The sequence below is a fragment of the Coenobita brevimanus genome, chromosome 73 (genome assembly GCF_032717465.1).
Source record: "Coenobita brevimanus isolate Jiangsu-jjx chromosome 73, ASM3271746v2, whole genome shotgun sequence".
NCBI lineage: Eukaryota > Metazoa > Arthropoda > Malacostraca > Decapoda > Coenobitidae > Coenobita > Coenobita brevimanus.
In genome coordinates this window covers 9,236,604-9,261,749 of record NC_137026.1, presented here as the reverse complement: position 1 = coordinate 9,261,749, position 25,146 = coordinate 9,236,604, and the positions used below count along the sequence as shown (strand labels likewise).

The 25,146-nt window shown below is 42.3% G+C and overlaps 1 pseudogene; it reads right to left on the bottom strand.

The window, feature by feature from the left end:
• Positions 1-22,534, bottom strand: part of LOC145407465 (cell adhesion molecule Dscam2-like) — an 85,433-nt pseudogene extending 62,899 nt beyond the window's left edge.
• Between the last annotated feature and the right edge of the window lie 2,612 nt (positions 22,535-25,146).

Genomic DNA, 25,146 nt, shown 5'->3' with positions numbered 1-25,146 from the left:
GTATACAACTCTAAAGCGGGCCATACACACAGACGAGCCCCTCCGGTGGCCTGAAGAGGCCGGCCTCAACGAACAATGCTGTGTCCACACACGATTCAGTCGGCCTCACGCCGTGGCGTGAGGGTGGCCGTGGACACTCCGCTGCCCACAGATGACCTGGAGCTGTATGCTATTGGGGCCGTTGCCGCGGCCTTTATTGCGATTAATAGAAAGGGGAGGAAAAAACGGACCAAATGGGGAAAAGACTGGTTGATGAGAGGGAGTAAATTGTCCTATCTGACTCTGCTGAACGTCTTCACTCCCGCACAACTGACACGAGATTGACACTTGACGACCTACAGTATCCCCCACATGCTCAATATGCCTGAACCTGACCAGAGTCTGACCACGAAAATCTGTCCGCGACAGATCCCACGACGACCGTTGAGGCTGCCTGCGCAGGCGCCTGTTCCCTACCCACACACGCCCAAGTTTCCCTGAAAGGGCCGGCCTCTTCAGGCCACCGGACGGGCTTGCCTGTGTGTGTATGGCCCGCTTAAGAAAAGCTACTGGAAGGCAAATCAGTACTTCTTATCTAAAGCCTCCAGGTATGTGGTTGCACGGAAAGACCTTTCATTACTATCCTTGTCTTAGTCTAGTACAGTAGTCACACACATAGAGGAGCTGTCTAGCATGGAGTAACTGCCTACTGTACTTCCTATACAGCACGTCTTAAGTCTTCATTTGTCTAACCATTTCCTACATGGTGTGTAAAGCCCTACATAAAAATCATGAAAATAGTTTATCATTAAAAGGGATATTCCTATCACCATAATCGTTCCCAGAGTCTGCAGTAACAGTGACAGAGTGGACCGACCGTGAAGCCTCAGTCAGATTTCGCTGTATTCCAAGAAGCCGATTGATACACTGCAATATGTCCAATAATGAAACAATTTGGCAACTTTAGTTACATAAATTAGTTAGATAAATTACTTAGAGAAATTAATTATACTTTATCCCCGCTGACTGCATACGGATCCTTAAAACAGATAACCACTGTAGGCTTAAGATTTGAGGAAGGGAACTTCTAAGAACTTCCTTCCCTTCAACTCAAATGCAGCTGAGAGAGAGAGAGAGAGAGAGAGAGAGAGAGAGAGAGAGAGAAAGCACCACACTGACTGAGGACGTGCAGGAAGGTGTGTGAGGCTGCCGTCTGCCCCTGTCTGCCGGTCACAACACAGGAGTAGCGACCAGCATCCTCGTGGCCTGCGTTTCTCACCACCAGCGTCCCGTTACCCAACACCTCCTGCCTGCAACACACCCACGTTACTATACTCCACTCACTTTAACCTGCCTTAAATATCACATCTCCCCATCTTGAACTCTGCCCTGTAACAAGAGGTACTAGAATATGACGCTAGTCACGAAGAAGTGCTATATAAGGATGTGGGGCCTTAGTGTTGTCATTTTCAGCCACAGACTCACGGAACAATAAAAAAAAAAAAAAACTGCAGAAAGAGAATCATTATTCATTGTTTCTGTGATTTTAAACTTTTGAAGATTTTAACAAACGCTTCGGGAAAACAGTCATTATGCAGGTACAGTTGGAGAAATTTCCGCTCGGGACACCGTGTAGAAGGCAGCAAGAGCGGCAAATAATTTGATCTGGTAACAGTGTTGGGGGTAATGGAGGGGTGGGACGTGCGGGGCAGGTGAGGGATGGCAGGGGGTCAGTGAGGGGTAGCTGTGTGATGGGCGGGATGGAACGTGAGGGATGGCGGGGTAGTGGGAATAGTGGAGTGTTGGGGAGAAGCTTAGGAGCCATTTACAGTAATGTCGTAACATAATTTGCTTAGATTTTAAAGAAGTGTGTGTTTGTGATAGAGGAACACACGAAGTAGCAACAAGCTGTAAAGTGATGGTTCATGACATGATGAAAAATGGTTATTTCAGTGATCATGCAGGTCTGATATAAATACACAGACATCATCAACAAGTAACCTTATATAATGACTCGCCCCCATTCGGTATTTATAACATCCCTATTGTTACACGCACACTAATATCAGACGTTTGCCTCAGATACATTTCAGAAAAGTTGCTCATACTTTCTTAATTGTAACAGATATGTAGTGTATGGAAAGCAAAGTATATATATAATATTCCATTTCTTCGTTGTTGCAGTCAGCCATTTGTATTTTTTACTCCCAAAGGCATTCAAGTATGTCAGATTTTAAGACAAATGCATCTTTATTAGCTGTCAGTGTGAATTTGGTATATTTCTGAAATTGTAAGCACATGCTGGCTGCTTCTCACAAACTAATTTAAGCATTAACCAGACCTACACCTTCTCAGGTCAGTCAATAGCGTCTGCGTGTGTGTGTTGTGCAATGTATAATACTGTGTCTCTTGCTGTCTAACTTTCTCAGTTTATCTCACAGAGGCTCATAAGTAGGCTTAGGATAATCATGCATTTCCATACTCGTATGTGCATACACAGATGCATATTCTAGCCATTTATGAGGGTAAGTGCATATTCCTACTTTGTTGTTAATTTATACTGTACCGCATATTCTTTGAAGTTTCCTGGGTATTAATCATTTTTTCATTCATTCATCCATCCAACCACCATCCAGGCCCATGTCGCCCCATACAGAAGTGTAGGAACCCGGGGCTAGGCGTTGGTCCTGACATTTAAGATGAGAGCGACCAGCCTCGCTCATCCCTGAGTGGCATTACGTGAGCAATAAACCCCATCCACCCTTGGATATAAACCTTCACAGGCTCAGTCCGACTGGAGCACTTTTAATTACCAACTAAACCACCAGGCGCCATAATTTGGTTATATGGTTACCACCCAACGTAGTAAATGGTTTCCTAGTGTACAGGAAACCATTTGGCTTGTCACTCAGTGTAGTCGCCCATAGGCAGAAGGAAGAGGAAAGAATGAGTGAAAGAAAGAAGAGGGAGTGTAAAGTCACCTGTAGGCAGGAGTAAATAATGAAGGAAAGAAAGACAGATGAGGAAGGATGGAAGAAAGGAAAGGGCAGACACTCAAAGCAGCACTACATCGAGTGAGTGGATGGTGAGCGCCCCCACCTACCACCCTGTAATAATAGTGTAAATCATAATATCCATCATATCATAGTGAATTATATGAGTATACTGCTTAATTGGCTGTGGTTGGGAAGGCCGTGACTTGATTGTCAGTAGACAGTAGCTGAATGAGATGGATTCGTGTATCACCACTCGACTCACCAGAGTCTGATATATATATATATATATATATATATATATATATATATAATATATATATATATATATATATATATATATATATAGTTTTTGAACACATTTTAAAGCATATTACTATACACATGAGAAAGGAACAATGTCGATAGAGTATTTGTTACAGTACTTAAACAATTAATGTATTGTTGGTTCTTAAGCATGAAAACGCGTTTATTTATATATTTTTTATTTTTTAATAACATTTTACCATGTCGCTATATAAATGATTGTCAGCATTATGGTCTTTAATCCTTCATTAATAGGCTCGACTCAGTGATACCCTCTCTGGGAAGGTAATTTTTCGTGAAATTTACTGAGAAATAAGTTATAGTGTTAAATTTAGGTTGTTCAGGTTAGTAACTTATTAGTACTTAGTGTCTATATTTCTATCTATCTATCTATCTATAGCCCGACGCCCTAATCCCGCAAAGGGTGGCCGCAGACAAAACGCCTCCAAGTCACTCTGTCACCCACCATTTGACTACCCTCCCCCCATCTCACCCCCCCTCCCTCATATTCTTTTTTTTTTTTTTTTTACCTCTCAACTCCATCCCTCCACCTCATCCTCGGTCTACCCCTCCCTCTCCCTCCCTCCACCTCACCTACATACACCCTCTTAGTCAGTCTTTCATTCTCCATTCTCTCCACATGTCCAAACCACCTCAGTGTATTTCTCCTAATCTTCTCAACCACATCCACGTCTACCCCACAACGTTCCTTCACTTCTTCATTCGTCAACCTGTCCCTCCACGTCACTCCACATGCTCCTCTCAAGTAACTTATTTCCACTGCTCTCACTCTTGACTTGTTCCCCTCTTGCAAGGTCCACGCCTCGCTTCCATACGTCAGGGTAGGGATCACAATACCATCATGCAGTGACTTCTTAACTTCCATACTCACCTCCCTATTTCTCATCACTGCTTTCAGTGTACCAACAACCTTCCTTCCCTGCTGTATCCTTTCACGTACTTCATCCCCCAAAGTTCCATCCTTACTCATCACACTACCCAAGTACTTGAATGCACTCACATTCTCCATATCCTCACCATCCAACCTCACTGCACACTCTGTGACTTCATTCCTCTCAAACACCATAACTACTTTTGTTTACATTAACTTTCAGCTTCCTCCTCCTACACACTGTCCCAAATTCATTCACCAAACCTTGCAACTCCCATTCATCTTCACTCAACAGTACTGTATCATCAGCAAACAGCAACACCGGAAGCTTCCAAATCTCACCCTCATTCATTAGAGCCAGCCCCACATCCACCGCCCTACCTTGCACCTCCTTTACAACCCCATCCATATATATATATTAAACAGCCATGGAGACATCACAAAACCCTGTTTCAGTCCCACACTGAGATCAAAGAACTCACTCAGCTCACCATCCACTCGCACCGTAGCCCTAGCTCCCTCGTACATACTCTTCACAGCACTCAACAATTTCCCCTCCACTCCATATATTCTTAATACCTTCCACATACCTTGCCTATCTATTCTATATTTACTTGTATAAAGTAAATATTTTCTCTTATTACTGCACATTTGCATGCATTTTTAGTCATTTTAAGTGCATAATTATCCTAGGCCTACCACTACTCATAAGAAATGATGTAATACATCAATCTGAAACAATTGCGCTTATTAGTAGTTATCAACAATCCGTTCCTTTTAACTGGCATTTGGAATTAATGTGGAAGAAATGTAAAATATTGAACTGCACATTCTTGTAATCGGCAAAGATTCGATTGTATCCAAACATTATTATTACAATCGGACACCTATATATTTGGCCAAGAAACCCGTCGAGCATAGGATTTACGTGTTTACTGAGAAAATGTTCTACACAACTCTATCATTAACAAATTAATGGATAGATTGACGAACACCATCTTGGCCCGACACACGGTTCAGATGACAGGCAAAAGCATTACCACTACGCCAGTTGGTGTGTGTGTGTGTGTGTGTGTGTGTGTGTGTGTGTGTGTGTGTGTGTGTGTGTGATTCACCGGGTCGGTCAGGATCACGTGTTGGTTGTGATCATTAGCTTTTTACCCTCACGAAAGAGAGCTCATAGTTCATATAGTCCTATCTAAGGGCAAAGCCTTGACCTTCACACACGCACACACCCATCCCCTTGCTCAAGGGGGACAGTAACCACCCGCTTCGTCAGTGAAACTTTTCTCATCCCGAGCAAGGCGCGAACCCCCGTCTTAGCAGATGCTAAGCGAGAGCGTTACCACTGAGCCGGCGAGTGTGTGTGTGTGTGTGTGTGTGTGTGTGTGTGTGTGTGTGTGTGTGTGTGTGTGTGTGTGTGTGTGTGTGTGTGTGTGTGGTTAGAACAATTGCTTGGACGGGGCCACAGCTATTGCTAGCACATTTATAGATATTACATTACGAAAATTTCGTTAAACGTTAGATGCATGCACAATTTGCAGCAATGCAAGTCTTACATAGTGCTGGTAATTTTGTGTGTGTCGTGTGTATTTTGTCAAATATAGCACCATCTTTAGCGACTTTATGTCCGTATTCACTTTAGATGACAACTGAAAAATAGACTGATTGTATCTTATTCCTGACAACCGAAAGGTTGCCAGTGTGACTGTATGTAAGGTAATCTACAGCGTGTGTCAGAGAGAGAGAGATTATGCACGTTTAATACTCGTATAATCACACACGTATGCACATACGCATAAAGTTATATTGCTTTATTAAGATATGAGGGATTTGCCCTAAGGAAGTGTTGATTGGAGGATGCTTAAATTTATAGCCTGGTATGAAGGCCAGGCTCATCCATCCGTAAGCAGGGTAACTGCCTATACGACTATGAAAGGATAACAAATTACGCCGTCAGTCTAAAGGACGTATTTTCCTTATTCTGCCAGCGTTCGGTCTTAAGATAACAGTAGTTGACTTATATAACAATAAAATGGACTATTGCAGGATATTACATTCCGTATTCAATACAAGTTGCAATGAAAGTTACAGTATCTTTGTTGAACGACTTGCATGAGAAGCAGTTGAAATCATTTCTAAATATTTGTAAGTTCTCGGTCAACAGTAGAAAGCCTTCCGATATGAGGGGACGGAATGATGGAAGCGAAAGGTAAGGTTACGTACTGACGATGGCTGTTTACTTAGGTACTGAACTTATTCCATCAAATATTGAACCATCATTCGCAGCGTGTTGCCAGTACCTTTTTTTTTTATTAATAGAAAATTTTTATTGTAATGATTATCTATGCAGAGTGCATTGACCCAGTTAATGGTTATTTAACTTCTCCCTTACACACACCAACCCGGCAGCCATCTTGGGATACACATGCATTCAATCAGCGCTCTGCATATCCAAGTGTTTCAACAACAAGTTTGAGTGAAGATCGGTGTGAAAGTGAACAGATCAGTGTATAAGAGTCGTAGACATATTTCCCCCGTGTAAAGTATTTAAATAGATTTCATGTAAAAGTTTTAGAGCGGGTTAAAGGTGTAAAGAGTTCGCGTGTCCCTTTGTTTACATAAATTCCCACCCTCTACATCGTATTCCTGCCCTTTCCTGCCTTTATTTCTGGTCTTAGTCATATTATAGTTTATTTTCCCGCAGATCAAGGTCAGTTAGAACGATATCTAACAAACAGATTATCTTTTCTCACTAGTAAATGGTGTAATGAACTGAGAGTGTATTTACCTACCAGCTCCCTTTGTTTTTGTTCCCACTATCAGCCTTGTACGTCTTACTTGAAAGTCCAACGTAACAAATACTAAGTTGCTTGCTAGTTTAGTGCAAGTGAATAGCAATGTCTTCTGTACAGAGTAACAACTGTGTGATTGATGTTACACCAGTGAAATAGTTTTTGCACTACAAACCGTTGTTCACTGAGTGAAGCTAGGTTTTTATTTTGATTTCTCCCCAACATTCCATTGTTAATTTCTTTTTTCCTTTTTTCTCCCAGTGAATCAGTTTATGGTGTATTTCCACAATACATGGTAAGCTAGATCATACCATAGCAAGTTGATTCTCTTTTCATTTTACACAGTTCATGGTAAGTTAGGTTGTACCATAGCAAGCAGATTTTCTATTCTTTTTACACTGGTAAAAGAATTCATGTAGGTTGGATTGTGCCATAGCAGGTAGATTTTCTATTCTTTTTATACTGGTAAAGGAAGATAGTATATAAAAAGTAAGTGAATCTCCCTAGAAATTCAATATTTCATATATAGAGTAAATTGACCATTTGTAACAACATCCATTAATCAGTTGTATATTATTTTTTATTTGTGTGGGATTGTGGAAATATTGCTGCAAAATGCCATCTAACCTGAAGGTCTGCCAGGAGTGTACTGGACGCTTTGCAGATCAGTATTTTTCTGATTACTTTTCGACACCTGTGTGCAAACTGTGCATCTTGAGAAGAGAGCTAGAAAATGGGTTAGCTGAATCACAGAGAAATTACAGGGAACTCAAGGCAGAGTTTGAGACACTGAAAGAGTTTGTAGCGGCAAAGGTAGGAGTCAGCAACAGCACTCAAGAAGTAAGAAGCGTACAAACTGAGCTCGTACAAGCCCCCGCCCATCAGTCAGTTACAAATAATAGTGTACCAGTATCTTCCTCACCCAGCGATTCAGTACGTTCCTCGCCAAGCAAAGTCCCCTTTACTATGGTAAGAAATGGCGCAAAACCCGGAAAAGGTACAAGGAAGCACCTTCCCATAACTACGTACAATCGCTACCAGATCCTTGCCGAAGCGGTTGATAAGACAGAAGAAACAAGGCTTATTGGGGACTCTATTGTACACAGTCAGCTGGAGGAATTTTGTGGATGTGCCCCCATCAGCAGAAAGAGGTACTGTTTTCCAGGAGGTGGACTATGTGATATCACAGAAGCCTGCGATCTATCTATCTATCTATAGCCCGACGCCCTAATCCCGCAAAGGGTGGCCACAGACAAAAGGCCTACAAGTCACTCTGTCACTCACCATTTGCTCCTCTCAAGTAACTCATTTCCACTGCTCTCACTCTTGACTTGTTCCCCTCTTGCAAGGTCCATGCCTTGCTTCCATACGTCAGGGTAGGGATCACAATACTATCATGCAGTGACTTCTTAACTTCCATACTCACCTCCCTATTTCTCATCACTGCTTTCAGTGTACCAACAACCTTCCTTCCCTGCTGTACCCTTTCACGCACTTCATTCCCCAAAGTTCCATCCTTACTCATCACACTACCCAAGTACTTGAATGCACTCACATTCTCCATATCCTCACCATCCAACCTCACTGCACACTCTGTGACTTCATTCCTCTCAAACACCATAACTTTACTTTTGTTTACATTAAGATTCCTCCTCCTACACACTGTCCCAAATTCATTCACCAAACCTTGCAACTCCCATTCATCGTCACTCAACAGTACTGTATCATCAGCAAACAGCAACACCGGAAGCTTCCAAATCTCACCCTCATTCATTAGAGCCACCCCACATCCACTGCCCTACACTGCACCTCCTTTACAACCCCATCCATATATATATTAAACAGCCATGGAGACATCACACAACCCTGTTTCAGTCCCACATTGAGATCAAAGAACTCACTCAGCTCACCATCCACTCGCACCATAGCCCTAGCTCCCTCGTACATACTCTTCACAGCACTCAACAATTTCCCCTCCACTCCATATATTCTTAATACCTTCCACATACCTTGCCTATCTATTCTGTCATAAGCTTTCTCCAAGTCCATGAAGGCAGCATACACTTTCCTTCCTTTTTCTAGATACTTCTCCACTAAACATCTTAGAACAAATATCTGATCTACACACCTTTTTCCCTTTCTAAATCCCCCTTGTTCTTCTCCAACTAGCTCCTCTGTCATATGCCTAACCCTATCAATGAGTATTCTACCATATATTTTACCAGTCACACTAAGTAGGCAAATACCCCTATGGTTACCAAATACTTCTCTCTCCCCTTTTCCTTTGTATAAAGGAACAATTATACCTGATTTCCAGTCCTCTGGAACCCTTCCCTCTTCCCAAGCCAATCTACACAACTTCCATATCCACTCCACAACAATCTCACCCCCATAACTAAGCATTTCACCACACACTCCACCAATTCCTGGGGCCTTTCCCAACTTAATCTTCTTCATCACTTCCACTACTTCTGCCCTACTGATCTCTTCCTCCCTCCTCTCATCTCTTCTTCTCCCAGCCATTCCCCAACCACGTATACTCGCATTGCTCTCACTCTCTACATTCAACAAATCCTCAAAGTGCTCCTTCCATCTCCTCAGTTTCTCTCTCTTCTCCACCAACAATCTACTCGTATTATTCCTATCTTTCACTCCCCTACTATTTCCCCTTTCACACTGCCTTACTTTTTTTACCTCCTTCCAAAACAATTTCTTACTCTCCCTCCATTTCACACTCAGATTCCTCCCAAACTCTTCATCCACTTTCTTTTTACTCTTCTTCACCAGTCTCTTAACCTCCCTTCTCCTGCTCACATATACCTCTCTCTTGTCTCTCTCATCTTCTCCCCTACCTCTACTCGCTAACCATTCACTATATGCCTTCTTCTTTTGTTCCACAGCTCTTTTCACCTCATCATTCCACCATGCTGTCCCTTGCACACCCTTGCATCTCCTCCTCACTCCACAAACCGCCTCACACGCTGCGCCTATCTCTTCCGTGAATATCTTACATACGTCTTCCACCCCTTCCATCTGCTCTAGCGCATACCTTCCCAACCTTTCTTCCACTATGCTCTTATACTCTGTCATTTTCTCACTATCTTGCAATTTCTCCACTCTTCTCACAGGAATTGCTTCTTCCTGTCTTCCCCTTCATCTCCTCAACCACTTTCTTTGCAGCTCTACTTTGGTCATCACTAAGTGATGGTCCGAGACTCCATTCCCCCACCCTCTCCACACTCTTGCATCCAACACTTGTCTTCTCATTCGCTCATCCACACACACGTAGTCTAGCATTGCCTTTCGTTCAACAAGTTCACCATCCATCCTCCTCATTACTCTCCATGTATACTGGTGGATCATCTTATGTCGAAAGTAGGTGTTGGCTATTGCCAACCCCTTACAAGCACAGATGTCCACCAAAGCACTTCCATTCCCATCTACGTCAGCTGGCACATCCCACTGACCAACCACTCCATCCACTCGTACATTCCCAACTTTGCCATTCATGTCTCCAATCAACAACACTCTCTTGCTCCTCTCAAACTTGTCTATACACGCTTCTACACTCGCCCAAAACTCGTCTTTCACTCTTGCCACTCTATCCTCTGTCGGGGCATACACACATACAATCGCCTACGCTTGTATACCTACCTTCATCCTCACCCATACAATCCTTGCACCTTTGTTCCATACTCTCTTATATTCTCCTTCCACTTCTTGCTTATCATCAGACATACTCCCTCTCTTGCCCTCTCATTTTCATCGACTCCCGCACATATACCTAAACCATATTCTCATTCTCTCACCCTTTCACCTTCCGTTTAGTTTCAGTCAATCCATATATATCCACTTTTGCATCCTCAAGCACCTGAACAATCTCTCTCTCTTTCACTTCATCATTCACTCCTCTCACATTCCACGTTCCCACCCTAAGAATGTCCTTTGTCCATTCCTTAGTCGTCAACGTATGGTCCGTCCGGGTCCAAGGCACTTTATTCGCTTTTTTAGTTAGTTCTTTTTACGGGGTGGGGCACTAACCCACCACCAACCCTTTTAGTCGCCTCGTACGACAAGCAGGGATACTGGGGGAGTATTCTTGAAACCCCCCCTACCCCCAGGGGGTACAAAAGACGCAAATGATCAAACTCTATACGTTATCCATGTTGGTACAAATGATCTGAAGCGCAATAGATCAGAGGAATTGCTAGCAAAGTATCATGAAATGATCAAACGATTCAAAACTAAGTCCACTAATGTGATAATATCTGGTATACTCCCAAGGATCAAGGCAGAGAATAGTTTCTATGATAAGGCCTTCGGCACAAATAACCGGCTCAAATCTCTCTGCACGCAAGAGGGAGTCGACTTTGTCAATCTGTGGGACCAGTTTTATGAGCAATATACTCTGTTCCAGAAAGATGGTCTCCATTTGAACTCAGTAGGAGCGGCACGGCTAGGTAGACTTTTACACGATAAAATTGCCCTCTTCAGATCAAAAAATGTGGCACGTCCAGGAACAGTAACCTTTATGTAATTACCCACAAAGTCAGATCACCAACTGTTTGGAACGGAATTAGAGTCTGCTATGTTAATGCACGTAGTCTACATAACAAGTTTGAGGATTAAGATTCTCTAATTTACCTAGAAAATTATGACATCGTTGGCATCACAGAGTCCTGGATTAACACATTTGACCATGACTTTCTAGCGGAATACTCATTAACAGGGTACAATATTTTCAGCTGTGAGCGACCACATCGAGCTGGTGGCGGTGTTTTACTATATGTGAAAACTAGTCTCCACCCCCTTGTGCTATCCAAACCCAGTATTACCAACATAGATGCCAGTTATGTTCAGCTAAGTATTAATTCACACAAAATAATTATATGTCTCGTCTATCGTCCTCCAGCACAGTCAACTGAGACAGATGAAAAACTTTATGATCAAATTGTGGAGATTTGTTGTCAAGAGGATAGCGTAATTTTTGGAGACTTTAATCTACCGGTAAGAAAGTGGGGTGAACCACTGACGGCACACTCAGGACAAGAGCTTTATACGAATCTTCAAGAAAGCGCCCTTTCCTAACACGTAGAATACCCAACGAGAGGAAACAATATCCTAGACATCATCTTGACTACAAATGATAACCTAGTCAACAACGTTGAAATTAGACCTGAGTTTAGTTCCAGTGATCATCGAATTATACAGTTTAATATTACTACTGAAAAAGTAAAAGAAACGGAGAGCAAAGAAAAGGTCCCAGATTATCGTAGAGCTAATTTCAGCAGGCTCAGAGCACTACTTGCAACTGCAGATTGGAATCAAATGTCTGAAACCGATGACATAAACCAAGCATGGGAAATATTCACCAAAAAATTTAATGAAGTGGTAAAGTCATGTGTGCCACTAAGTAACAGACGTCCAGCTGAATATAGTAAACCAAAGTGGTGGTCCAGTGAAATTAAAAGTAACTTAACAGCCAAAAAACAGGCATACCATAAATATAAAGCTACACAGAATAATGATGATAAATTATAGTACGATAATCGACGCCGCATATCGAAAAGACTTATTAAACAAAGCAAAAGAGCACTGGAGATCCACATTGCTAATACGTGCAAATCAAATCCTAAAGAATTTTACAGTTACATTAGAAAGAAAAAGGTTATGACTACATCAATAGGTCCTCTAGAAACAAACAACGGCAAACACACTGAAAATGAGGTCGAAATGGCAAACATTCTTAACGATTACATTGCGTCTGTTTTTACAGTAGAAAACACCACCAGAAACCTACTGCTACCCACAAACCAAGCAAATAGTACAGTCCTTAGTAACTATGCTATCCATAATAACGATATCCTTTCAGCCATAAATAGTACAAACATAAACAAAACCCCTGGCCCCGATAAAATATCACCGAGAATTCTCAGAGAAGCAAAACATGAGTTACTGCTGCCACTCTCTGTCTTATTCAATAAATCATTAAGTACTGGGAAAGTTCCATGCGAATGGAAACTAGCAAATGTAACACCAATTTTCAAAAAAGGAAATGAGTCGCACCCCGGAAATTACAGACCAATCAGCTTAACATCAGTAGTGTGCAAGTTAATGGAAAAAATCATAAGAGATAAAATGGTTAATTATCTAGAAGAAAATAATATAATTAAAGACTCGCAGCATGGATTCAGACATCGTCGTTCATGCTTAACTAACTTACTGGACTTCTTCCCCGATGTCTACAAATCATATGATGACTCAAGAGCAGTAGATATAATTTACCTCGACTTTCAGAAAGCATTTGACACTGTCCCTCACAAGCGTCTCATGAGAAAAATAGAAGCACATGGAATAAAAGGAAATACGCAAAAATAATTACAAGACTGGCTTTCAGACCGAAAACAGCGAGTTGTGATAAAAGGAAAGGAATACAAATGGCGTAATATGATCAGTGGCGTTCCCCAAGGCTCAGTACTTGAACCGATACTTTTTATTATATATATAAATGATATTGATGAGGGTCTAAATTGTAAAGTATCCAAATTTGCAGATGATACTAAAATAACCAGTAAAGTCACTTCAAAATTACAGTGGCAGCAGTTACAAAATGACCTTAATACTTTAGCAAGCTGAGCAGAAAAATGGCAAATGATATTCAACACAGAAAAATGTAAAGTACTTCATATTGGAAGTAACAATGTCCATGCGAATCACAAAATGAACAATATTCAGTTATCAAGTACAGACAATGAAGAGGATCTTCGTGTGATAATATCAAATGACCTAAAACCAAGCAAGCAGTGTACTGAGGCGGTTAAAATTGCAAACAAGCTGGTGGGTTTATTGGAAGAACTTTCGAGTTGAAATCGGAAAAAGTCACACTTGCCTTGTACAACTCGCTAGTGCGCCCCCATCTTGAGTATTGTGTGCAATTCTGGTCTCCGTACTACAGAAAGGACATTGAAAAATTAGAGAAAATTCAGCAAAGAATCACAAAAATGATACCAAGACTTAGAAACAAACCATATGAGGAACGCCTTGAAGAACTTAAATTATTTAGCCTAACGAAGCACAGGTTAAGAGGGGACCTTATTGAAGTTTTCAAAATCATGAAGGGATATGACAAATTAGACATGAATAAATATTTTGATATAGACCGTTCGAATCAAACCAGAAGTAATGGCTGCAAAATTATGGGAAAGCGATTCCAATCCCACGAAGCAAAATACTTCTTTAACGGAGTTCTAAATATCTGGAACAGATTACCCTCAGATACCGTGAACAGTATCTCGATTGAGACATTCAAAAACAATTTAGACAAGTATTTGCACGAGAATCCTAAGCTGACTCTTTTTCTGTCCGAATAACTTGCTTTTATAGCTACGGTACATGTAAGTTCATGCCCCTTTTGTCTACAAGACACCCCGTAAACAACGTACTCGTACATAGTGTTGCGTCATGTTATTATACATTTTTCAATTTATTTATTGCAAACAAAGCAATATAAGCACAGATTAGGATCTTCACAGATAACCCTGAGTTAACGGTCACTACTCTTACTTTCGACCTGTGATGGGCTGTGGATCACTGAGGGTCCCTGTCAGTCAAGCGACCACCATCGGGATTTTTTTAATGTACCAGGGATCACTGCTTCAGGATGAAACTTGTGTACTTGTCCCATATGGGAGAGTTCCTTGTCTCAGTGGAGTGAACGGAGCTAGGGCCTGATTGACTGCTGCCTACCTTAAAAGCGCCAGGCAAGGCTGCTGCAACACCCCTAAACATCCACACTGTGCAGTCCCTTGTCTACAGGACACCCCGTAAACTTAACATAGTGTCACATCACGTCATTATAAGTTTTTCGATTTACCCAAAGCAAATGAGGTAATATACAGTAAGCACAGATTAGGATCTGCACAGATAACCCTGAGTTAACGGTCACTACTCTTACTTTCGACATATGATGGGCTGTGGATCACTGAGGGTCCCTGTTAGTCAAGTGACCACCATCGGGATTTTTTTAATGTACCAGGGGTCACTGCTTCAGGATGAAACTTGTGTACATGTCCCACATGGGAGAGTTCCTTGTCTCAGTGGAGTGAACGGAGCTAGGGCCTGATTGACTGCTGCCTATCTAAAAAGCGCCAGGCAAGGCTGCCGCACCACCCCTAAACATCCACTCTGTGCATTGCACATCCACACTGTGCACTGTGCAGTCCCCTTTTATCCAAGACACCCGTCTTATATATTTTTCAATCTCCCCAATGCAAAGAAAGCAATATAAGCACAGATTAGGATCTGCACAGATAACCCTGAGTTAACGGTCACTACTCTTACTTTCGACCTGTGATGGGCTGTGGATCACTGAGGGTCCCTGTTAGTCAAGTGACCACCATCGGGATTTTTTTAATGTACCAGGGGTCACTGCTTCAGGATGAAACTTGTGTATTGTCCCACATGGGAGAGTTCCTTGTCTCAGTGGAGCAAACGGTGCTAAGGCCTGATTGACTGCTGCCTGCCTTAAAAGCGCCAGGCAAGGCTGCCGCACCATCCCTAAACATCCACACTGTGCAGTGTGTAGCTTCCTCATTATGTCCACAGACTTCCCATTAACTCAATGTACCGGTTTATAATGTCATGCCGTAACTATTATTTTATTTGTTTACTTTCTCTTTCAGGTTAGTCAATCGGGTGACTTATAGATAAAGTATTATAGAATGTGCCTTTTCCTTTCCAGTGTTTCCTATAAAATTTCCCTGTCAGTTTTTCTATGCTACATGGTGGTTTTTCTCACTTTTTCCTGGAGGGATTGGTGGTGGTGGGAGCCTTCTTGCTTTACTATCCTTATTCTTCAGCATGTAGAGTTAGATCTTGTAGTCATAGTTTTCTCTATAACAAGCAGCCTCGAATGGGCCATAAGGTCTGTTGCTGTTTGCTTTCCTGTGTAATCCTGTGTAAAACCCCACCACCACCCCTCCTCTCCCCCATCACGCACATTCTCAGCACTTCCAACCCCCTGCTTCACCCCCCTCATTGTTACCAGATCATTTCTGTCTGTCGCTGCTGCTGCCATCTACAGTGTCCCGTGCGGAAATTTCTCCAACTGTACATCATCATCATCATCATTATATTAACTTTTGTTTTTACCTTTCTCTTTCCCATTTAAGGATAGGGTGTGGCTGGGTACAAACGAACACACACACACACACGAGAGGAAACCATAATACCATGCTCAGTCAGATGGACCAGACACACATTCCTAGAACCCAGACTAATCCTCTGCACACATTTCTGGTGGGTATTTTTCCTCACAGATGCAGCTCGTATTACCAGCCAGATAAAGTCAGCCTGTCAAGTATGAAATAAAAAAAAGGGAGGGGGAGGAATAAGAAAGGAAGAAAAGATTGCCAAACTCCTGTCATGCGCCCATCCGTACATATTCCATCAAACCATCACGATTCTCTGTAAGTTTCCTCGCTTCATCATCTTTACCTCGCTTCCTCAGTTAGCCATTCACTGTACTCGTCCTCCTTGTTCCTGGCCCACTACAGTCTCATCCCACCTGCAGACTCACTCACATATTTAACCTTTTCACCGTCCTGTTTACATCCATTCTCTCCATATGGCCACACCGTCCAAGCACACTGTATTGGTGGCTAATGTAAGGAGGTGATGATGGGGGATGAAGTGAAGCCGATATCACACACACACACACACACACACACACACACAAATAAGGATTAACTTTCTGTAACAGTTTTTTTTTTTTTTTCCAGGAAGCAGAAGGAAAGCGTAGAATCTTGCTGTGTCTCAAGTTTCCTCTACTGATATAAATCTCGGTTGCAGGAGAGAAAAAATTAGCTATTTTCATTTATTTTTTATTTATTTATTTTTTCAGGAAAGACAAGGAGAGGGGGGGGGGTAATGTGGAATCTTCCCTTGTCCTTCACACTTCTTTAAAAAAATCTGGGAGTAATCGTAAATTTCTTTGTGAATCCCTCCCGTGGCCTATTGCCGGAAATTTAACTCGGTGATGATGAGAAAGTGTCACCACCTTGTCATATATTTTGTAAATTATATCTCTCCTCTGACTATATCATTGTTCCTGTATTTACGGCATCTCTATAAAGATAAACCTCTATATCTACAAATTCTGGTGGTTATAGAAGTGGTGTGGTGGTTGAAGGTTACCTGAGTGATGAGGGTAGAGGGTCGCCGCCTCGTCGCCAGGTAATGGTGGGGGCGGGATAACCCCCTGCGGGACACCACAGATGCACGTCCTCACCCGCCACGGACGTCACATTTGGCATGGCGCGTACGAAGGGGGGTCCTGAGGGGGGAAGGAAGGGAAATGAGTCGTTTTGTGAGGAGATTCAGGTCGGGTGGTAGTGTAGAATGTGATAATGTGAGAAATGAGTTATATGGGAGGAGAACATGGCAAACAAAGGACAGTGAAGGAGCTGTATGTCTGCACAAGAGCGACTGACTGACTGGAAGAAAGTGAGCTGATTAAGTTCATTGCAACAAATGTATGGTCTTTTTGACCTAAATTGCCATCACTCTGTCTTGAATGCTGAGTTATAGCAAGACATTAACGCTAGAATATATGGTGCTTCACGACGAAGTGATAGAAAAAATATGCAGAGTCACAATACTTGATTAATCTATCAAATGAGCTTCGTGAAATAAGCTGCAAAAGGATGAAAATTTGGGCAAAGTTAAAGCGAATGGACTATAAATACATAATTTCCTCATCAGCTTCCGATTCCATTATCATTCGCTTTATCAAATTTTCACTGATAAATTAAACACGTTGATCGGTCGTGGAAAACAATGAGGCAGGGCAGCTTGATGACCTGTGTGTTCAGCTACCATGAACGTTCACTGTGATGTACCGTCCTTGGAGACAAAAGGCTGACCAATGGAAGAAGCATTGTGAACTAAAAGATACAAGCCACGCTGCTTGCTTGACGTGGTGGAGAGAGAGATGGATCGTGGATGACTACATTGACCCGTTAACAGTGAGGTCGGAAGGGGTCATGTTCAAGCAAATTTTTTATGAATGGAGGTCACCCGTAATCAGGTGTGTGGATTATCTTTTTAATTCTTTGGTTTGTTCTTCTTCTATTCTGTTACTGAAATATATATATATATATATATATATATATATATATATATATATATATATATATATATATATATATATATATATATATATATATATTCGGGCGCTAGGTGGGGGCGCTCACCATCCACTCACTCGATGTAGTGCTGCTGTCGGGTATTTGCCCTTTCCTCTCCTCTATCCTTCTTTCCTTCCATCCTCTTCTGTCTTTCTTTCCTACATTCTTTCCTTGTCCTTCTGCCTGTGGGTGACTCTACACTGAGTGACAAGCCAAATGGTTTCCTGTACTCCAATAAACTATTGACTACGCTGGGTGGTAACCATATAACCAAATTTTGGTGCCTGATGGTGTAGTGGGTAATTATTGTACTCCAGTCGGATTGAGCCGGTGTCGTTTTATATCCAAGGGGTGGTTGGGGTTGATTGCTCACGTAATGCCACTTAGGGATGAGTGAGGCTGGTCACTCTCATCTTAAATGTCGGGACCAACTGCCTAGCCCCGGGCTTCTACGCTCCTCATGGGGCAATGTAGGATTGGATGATGGATGGATGTACGCCAGGGTAAAACTTGGAGTCATAATGTTATGTTTCTGAGAAGGCGATTTGTTTATGGTCACCCCTTCCGGATTTCAGGCGTCTGGCCATAAATAAGTAGATAGAAACATAGGTAGATGGATGGATAGATAGACAGATAGATCGATGGGCAGACAGAAAGAACTATTGATAGGTATACACAATGACAGATAGGTAGATAGATAGATAAATGGATAATCAGACAGACAGATAGATATAGACTGAGATGGGTGGATAAACAGAACATGTCTTGCCCTGAATATACACACTTGGCTCAGAGTAGGAATAGTTTAGTTGGGATGATGATTGTGGTGATGGTGATGGTGATGATGGTGGTGGGTGTGGTAGTGATGATGATGATGGTGGTGGTGAGTGTGGTAGTGATGATGATGACACCAATGGATCCAGGAAACACAGGCTAACTCACCGTAAACATTGAGTCTGGTTGAGTGCGCCTGGGAGCCGTGCGTGTTGTGTGCCGTGCAGGTGTACGTGCCACCTTCACGTACCGTCACGGCGCTCAAGTTCACGTGGCTTACTACCTCCCCCAGAGCCGTGCGGAAGCTGCCCACCGTCGTCCTGAACACGGGGAGAAAGCACAGTATATTTTAATACTTTCTATACACTCTGCCGCTCCTGTGAATCACTCGCAGTTGAAAAGGGAAAACATTGAAACTGTCCGAACCATGAAAATTTTAGCTGCACACTAGTCCTGAAGACGGGGAGAAGGTAGAGTACAATTTAACACTTTCTAAACACAGTGCAGCTCCTATGACTCCTTCTCAGCTGAATCAAAGCCTCTGAAGTTAACTGGAAAAGGAAAATATTAAAACCATCCTAATCATGAGAATTTTCACCCCAGTCCGTTTCCAGGGCTGTCTAAAAACCGCCCCCTTATGTTTTGAAGACAGGAAGAAATGATGAACAATTCTGAACACTTTGATTTTCCTGTCGTTCATATTATAAGCGCTTTTTCAAAATTCATGACACCCCTAAGGATCTGCCAGGATGAGTGGGACAGTTTCGGTCATGAACGAAACACCGCCTATAGTCTCGGGAGGGTTGTTATGCGTGTCTCGGTATGCTTCGATCACTTTGCCTTAGTGTTTCGTACATTGTGGACATATTCTTTATTTATTTCATTAATGTACTGTACTTGTGTGATGGCAGGAGGGGCTGGTGGTCGCGTGTCCAGGTAATGACAGGTAAAGGGGATCCCACGGCGGAGCATTTGAGGGACATAGGATCCCCGGGGGTCACTGTCTGCTCGATGGGCGTGTACCGCAGCTGGGGGGCAGACTCTGGTGAGGAAGAGAAAGCTTAAATCAGTGCCTACTGATTCCACGAGGGATAATAATAATAATAATAATAATTGTTCTATTACCGTACTACTGCTGCTACAACTACTGCTACTACTATGACCACCCCCAGCACCACCACCACTATTACTACTACTATTACTACTACTGCTACTACTAGTTGGGAAGAAGAAGCCGTAGATTAATGCCAGTTGGGTGTATGGGATTATGGCATAGATAAAATATAATATTACTGGCAGGTAATACGAATCCCCATTTATAACGAAAAATATCACCACAATATATAATGCGAGACAGAGCCAGGATTCCGGGGGCTTGATGGGTGAGTGAATGAGTGTCTGGCCCATTTTTCACTGGGTATATAGTTGATGGTTCTCTCTCGCACATACTCTCGCACACACAGACACACTCTCTCTCTCTCTCTCTCTCTCTCTCTCTCTCTCTCTCTCTCTAAGGTGAGTAAGAGAGGCCAAGATGATGATGATAATGATGATTCAGAAGATATAGATATAAACAAACTCCTGCTCACTTACCTCAGTGCTATATCATCACTTCGTAAATAAAGATAGAGTAGGTGAGCATACAGCCTAATTACCTGCTGGACCTACCTGTGTGGGAATAATGCGACAGGCCCAAGTCCCTCGAGGCTCGTTTTAATCCCATGCTGGCTGAACTTAGCACCTGAAGAGAAGAAATGAGTGAAAATGATACAAGTGTAGACACTTCGTAACTTCTTGTAGTGTGTTTTGTAGATCAGTTATACATATATTAGACTCGTGGACGAGCGGTTGTTATACGTGAATAGTTTTGTATGTAGATAATCTTAATTCCCAATGTCATGCAATGACAGGAGATGTAAAGATGAGTATGGGACTATGTATAATTTTAATTGTCTTGAAAAGATTAACTAAAATAACTCACACACAAGTGAAGTATAAAGTAGAGTCCCGCTAGCTGCCTCCCTGTCTCGCTTTATCTCTCTCTGTCACCCTCTCTCCCCTGTTGCTAGCCTCCTTCTCTCTTTTCCTCCTCTTTCTTTCCGTATATAAGAACTTCCATCACGTGGGCTACACTGTCGTCTAAATATTCTAGAAGCCTGTGTGTGTGTGTGTGTGTGTGTGTGTGTGTGTGTGTGTGTGTGTGTGTGTGTGTATGTGTGTGTATGGTCACGAGGCGCTGTTTGTGGGCTATTGTGCTGGTGTGAGACATTCTGGAGAGGTGCTAACGTCACTTCCTCTGGCCCCTAGGTTTGACATTGACCTAACCTCTTGACTATATTATGTATGTTGCTGGTTATTACGTAGTAAGATATTTTACAGTCCTGACACAAGGATTCGAGAGCCTCCTACGGTTAGAAGCAAGTCTGATTGGAATGGGTCTCTAGTCTGTTTGTTTTGTGATTCGTTTGTTTATACTAGTTACAAATACAAGCAAATATATTCATTTACCTATTAGAGGCAAACTTAGCGAAATCTTACACGTTTGCTATACTCTGTTCACTCTAACTTGGCCTAAAATTACCATCTCTCCCTGAATGCTGAACTATATCACAAGATTAACACTAGGGTATGGTGCCAGTCACGAAGAAGTGCTATGGAAAGCGTGAGCAGGGCTGTAGTAGTGCCAGTGTGTGCCAGTGAGTTACTGGAGATAAGCTACAAATGGACTAAAATCTGGGTCAGGTTAAGGTGAATGAAGCAGAGTTAACGTTGCCCCTCATATAGTGCAAATTTGCGTCCTTGAGACATATATCTGTTAACTTGGAAGAAACCATTTATAGTGAAGAGGTAAAAGTTTCTTCATTAATCTCTCCACAAACGTTTCTCCAGTTAAGTAGGAAATTTCACAAACGTTTCTTAAATTAATCAAGATAATTCACAAACGTTCTTCTAATCAAGCAGGAAAATTCACGAACGTTTCCCCAATTAGGTAGGATAATTCAGAAACGTTTTCCTAATTAGGCAGGAAAATTCACAAATGTTTCTCTAATTAAGCAGGAAATTTCACAAACGTTTATCTAAACAGGAAATTTACAAATGTTTCTCTAATTAAGCAGGAAAATTAAAAATCCTTTCTTAAGCAGGAAAATAAACCTTTTCTCAAAATAAGCAGGAAATTTCAGAAACATTTCTTAAAGAGAGAAAATTTACATTGTACCTAATTAAGCAGGGAAATTCATAAACGTTTCTCTGCTTAAGCAGGAAGCTTCACAAACGTTTCTCAAATTAAGCAGGAGAATTAAAGGGAAAAAATCCATATCTAGCCAGTGATATAAACAAGCAATTCACCTTGGTCTCATCCACACTGAAGCCAGCACCATCAGGAAACTCCTCACTGTATAGGTCTTCCAAGTCACCCTGCCCCATACCATTCACTTCTAGGCCACTTCCTCTTCCGTGACCTCGCGACCTGTGACCTGCTGCCTCCTGCTGACCTATTGCTTCCTGCTGACTGCTTGACCCTTCACCTCCCGTCGCGTGACTGGCGGTGTGGGTAGACAGGATGGCACTGGGGGTCACGCTACTGGCAGCATGGTTGTGTGCAGTCATCCTGGTGAAGAAAATATGGTTAGTGTTAGAGGAGGAGGAGGAGGAAGAAGAGGAGGAAGAAGAGGAGGAGGAGAAGGAGGAGGAAGAAGAGGAGGAGGAGAAGGAGGAAGAAGAAGAAGAGGAGACGGAGGAAGAGGAAGTAGTGGATGAAAAGAAGAAGAGGAAGAAGAAGAAGAAGAAGAAAAAGAAGAAGAAGAAAGTAGAAGAGGAGGAGAAGGAGGAAGAAGAGGAGAAAAAGAAGAAGAAGGAGGAGAGGAAGAAATATTGTTAGTTGAATGCCGTCGATTACAGGAAGGTCATTAAGTCAGACAACCCAGGTAATAAAATCTCAGCCTTCCCCTACAACAAGAACCACAGCAGTCAATGTTCCACCCAGGTCCCTAATGATAAGGGTGGGAGAAGAGAGACTAGGAGAACGCGAACTGAGGCCATATGTCTCCACCAGCTCAAGAAACGACCTCTGGATCTGTCAGTCGCGAGCTGCACGTGTTGACCACTGCACCACCATCCCTGCCTGTGTTAAAGCTTCAGTATTTTCATCAGGTATCATATCTTCAACATGTATTTTTATTTATTTATTTTTTTTTTAAGTTACGTATTTCTTGCCCTTGGTTTTAATACTCTGTTGAAGATTGATGGAGGTGTATGAATGAAGTAGGCATGGAGATACGCATTACGCAGAATTATTATACAGAAAACCTAATAAAAAACACGGATAAAACAGACTTGTGTTACATCCCCTTTCTATCTTGGCGCTCTTTGTAATGGTCTATCCTACATGCATATCATTTTTTTTTTGTCATTTTACTTTGGGATGCAGCCGTGAATTTCGAAAGGGTGAATGATGAGTGAATGGATATATAACCTGTATGACTAGAAGCGCTGTTGATAGCTTCCTGTTTGTGTGAGTTCCTGTTCCTGGTTCGTGCCCACTCCATACGACAGTGGGAGATGGGGTGATGATGATAATGATGATGAAGAGGAGGAGGATGTTTCAGAATTCCCCTTTTAACCCCCCCCCTCTCTCTCTCTCTCTCTCTCTCTCTCTCAGACACGGATTTCTGTCTTCCAAAACAAATAAAGACCAGGGACATTCCCTTTGACCCTCGAAAATAAAAACTGGAATTATTAAATCAAAATCAACGCGAGTCTCCCCTCCAGTGACTGCAAGTTTTTCTTTTTCTCGAACACTATTACGTCCCACACGAGAGAGAGAGAGAGAGAGAGAGAGAGAGAGAGAGAGAGAGAGAGAGAGAGAGAGGTTTGTTCGTGAATCGGTCCCTTGAATCTTCAGTGCTTCATACCAGCGATGCAGTAATAGAGGGAGACATCAAAGCGTAATTTCGCAAACAGTATTATGCTGTGACAGCCAGTCTCTTAGTACGGGCATAGCTGACTCGCATGAATATAAATAATTGAATAAATATATATATAAATAAATAAGCCACATAAAGAAAGATGGAAGCTAATATTTGAAAGCTAAAATAGGTAAGGTGTTAGCTATCTCGAAGCGTACTCTGATACCTAGCGAAACAGCTTTTCCATCTGTTTCGAACTCGCTCGAAGCTGCGTGAAACGAGCCGCACCGATCACTAGCAATCAGACCCAGAGGAACTTCTTTAAGGTAAGCATGCTGTTACAGACCGCTTCCGAATCCATACATTATATATCAGCGAAGATGGTCAGGTTTATACACGTCAGAGGTTCACTTCTGTTGAGGAAAATGGTCGATATCATGCCCTGTATAGATTCAAAACCGGGCCATTATACTTGCAGGCTTTATCAGCCAAGAGGGTTTATAACCGTGCTAATTGAAACTGAGTTCCTATGCAGTTATAAAACCAGGATTTCACTGAGGAAAAATTGAATTTCTTGGGCACTGTAAATGCCAACGCTGACGAGAAGCCTACACGTGGTGGTGCTGTGTACCACAAAGGGGCGAAGATCCCTACACGTATAAGAACTGTACTGTATTGTAGGACGGCCCCACCGAAGTTGCTTACTCGTGGTCAATGAGACAGACGGGGGTTAAGCAACAGTAGGAATAACCACAAATAGAGCCTACTCGCTTTACGTCTTCCAGAGTTTGTACGCTTGGTTTAAATGCTATTACATATGGAGAGGATGGAGAGCGAGAGACTGGCGAGGAGAGAGAGGGGGAGGCCAAAGATGAGATGGAGGGTTGGAGGGGAGAGGTATACGAGAGAGAGTGGTGTGAGCAGGGAACAGCGCAATGAAATGGCAGCGGACAGGGCGACATAAGGGCGATTTGTTTGTGGCCACCCCTTACGGGATTGAGGCGTCTGGCAAAAGATAGATAGATAGACAATTAAGATTATCCATGTGGGAGACTAACCTACTGTAACATTGCTTAATCTAACCTAATACATATTAACAACAAAAACTATATTTATCGGTTAGTGTATATTCCCAGACAGGTAGAGAGAGAGAGAGAGAGAGAGAGAGAGAGAGAGAGAGAATGTACAAAACAACGAGCAAATACAACTGAATGGTTCTATTTCGTGATGTCCATTAACAACATATTTTTCCTTCACTGCTTGAGGCCTACACGATAGTGCCAGGATTCCAGGGGCTTAAATGCCATGTGGATG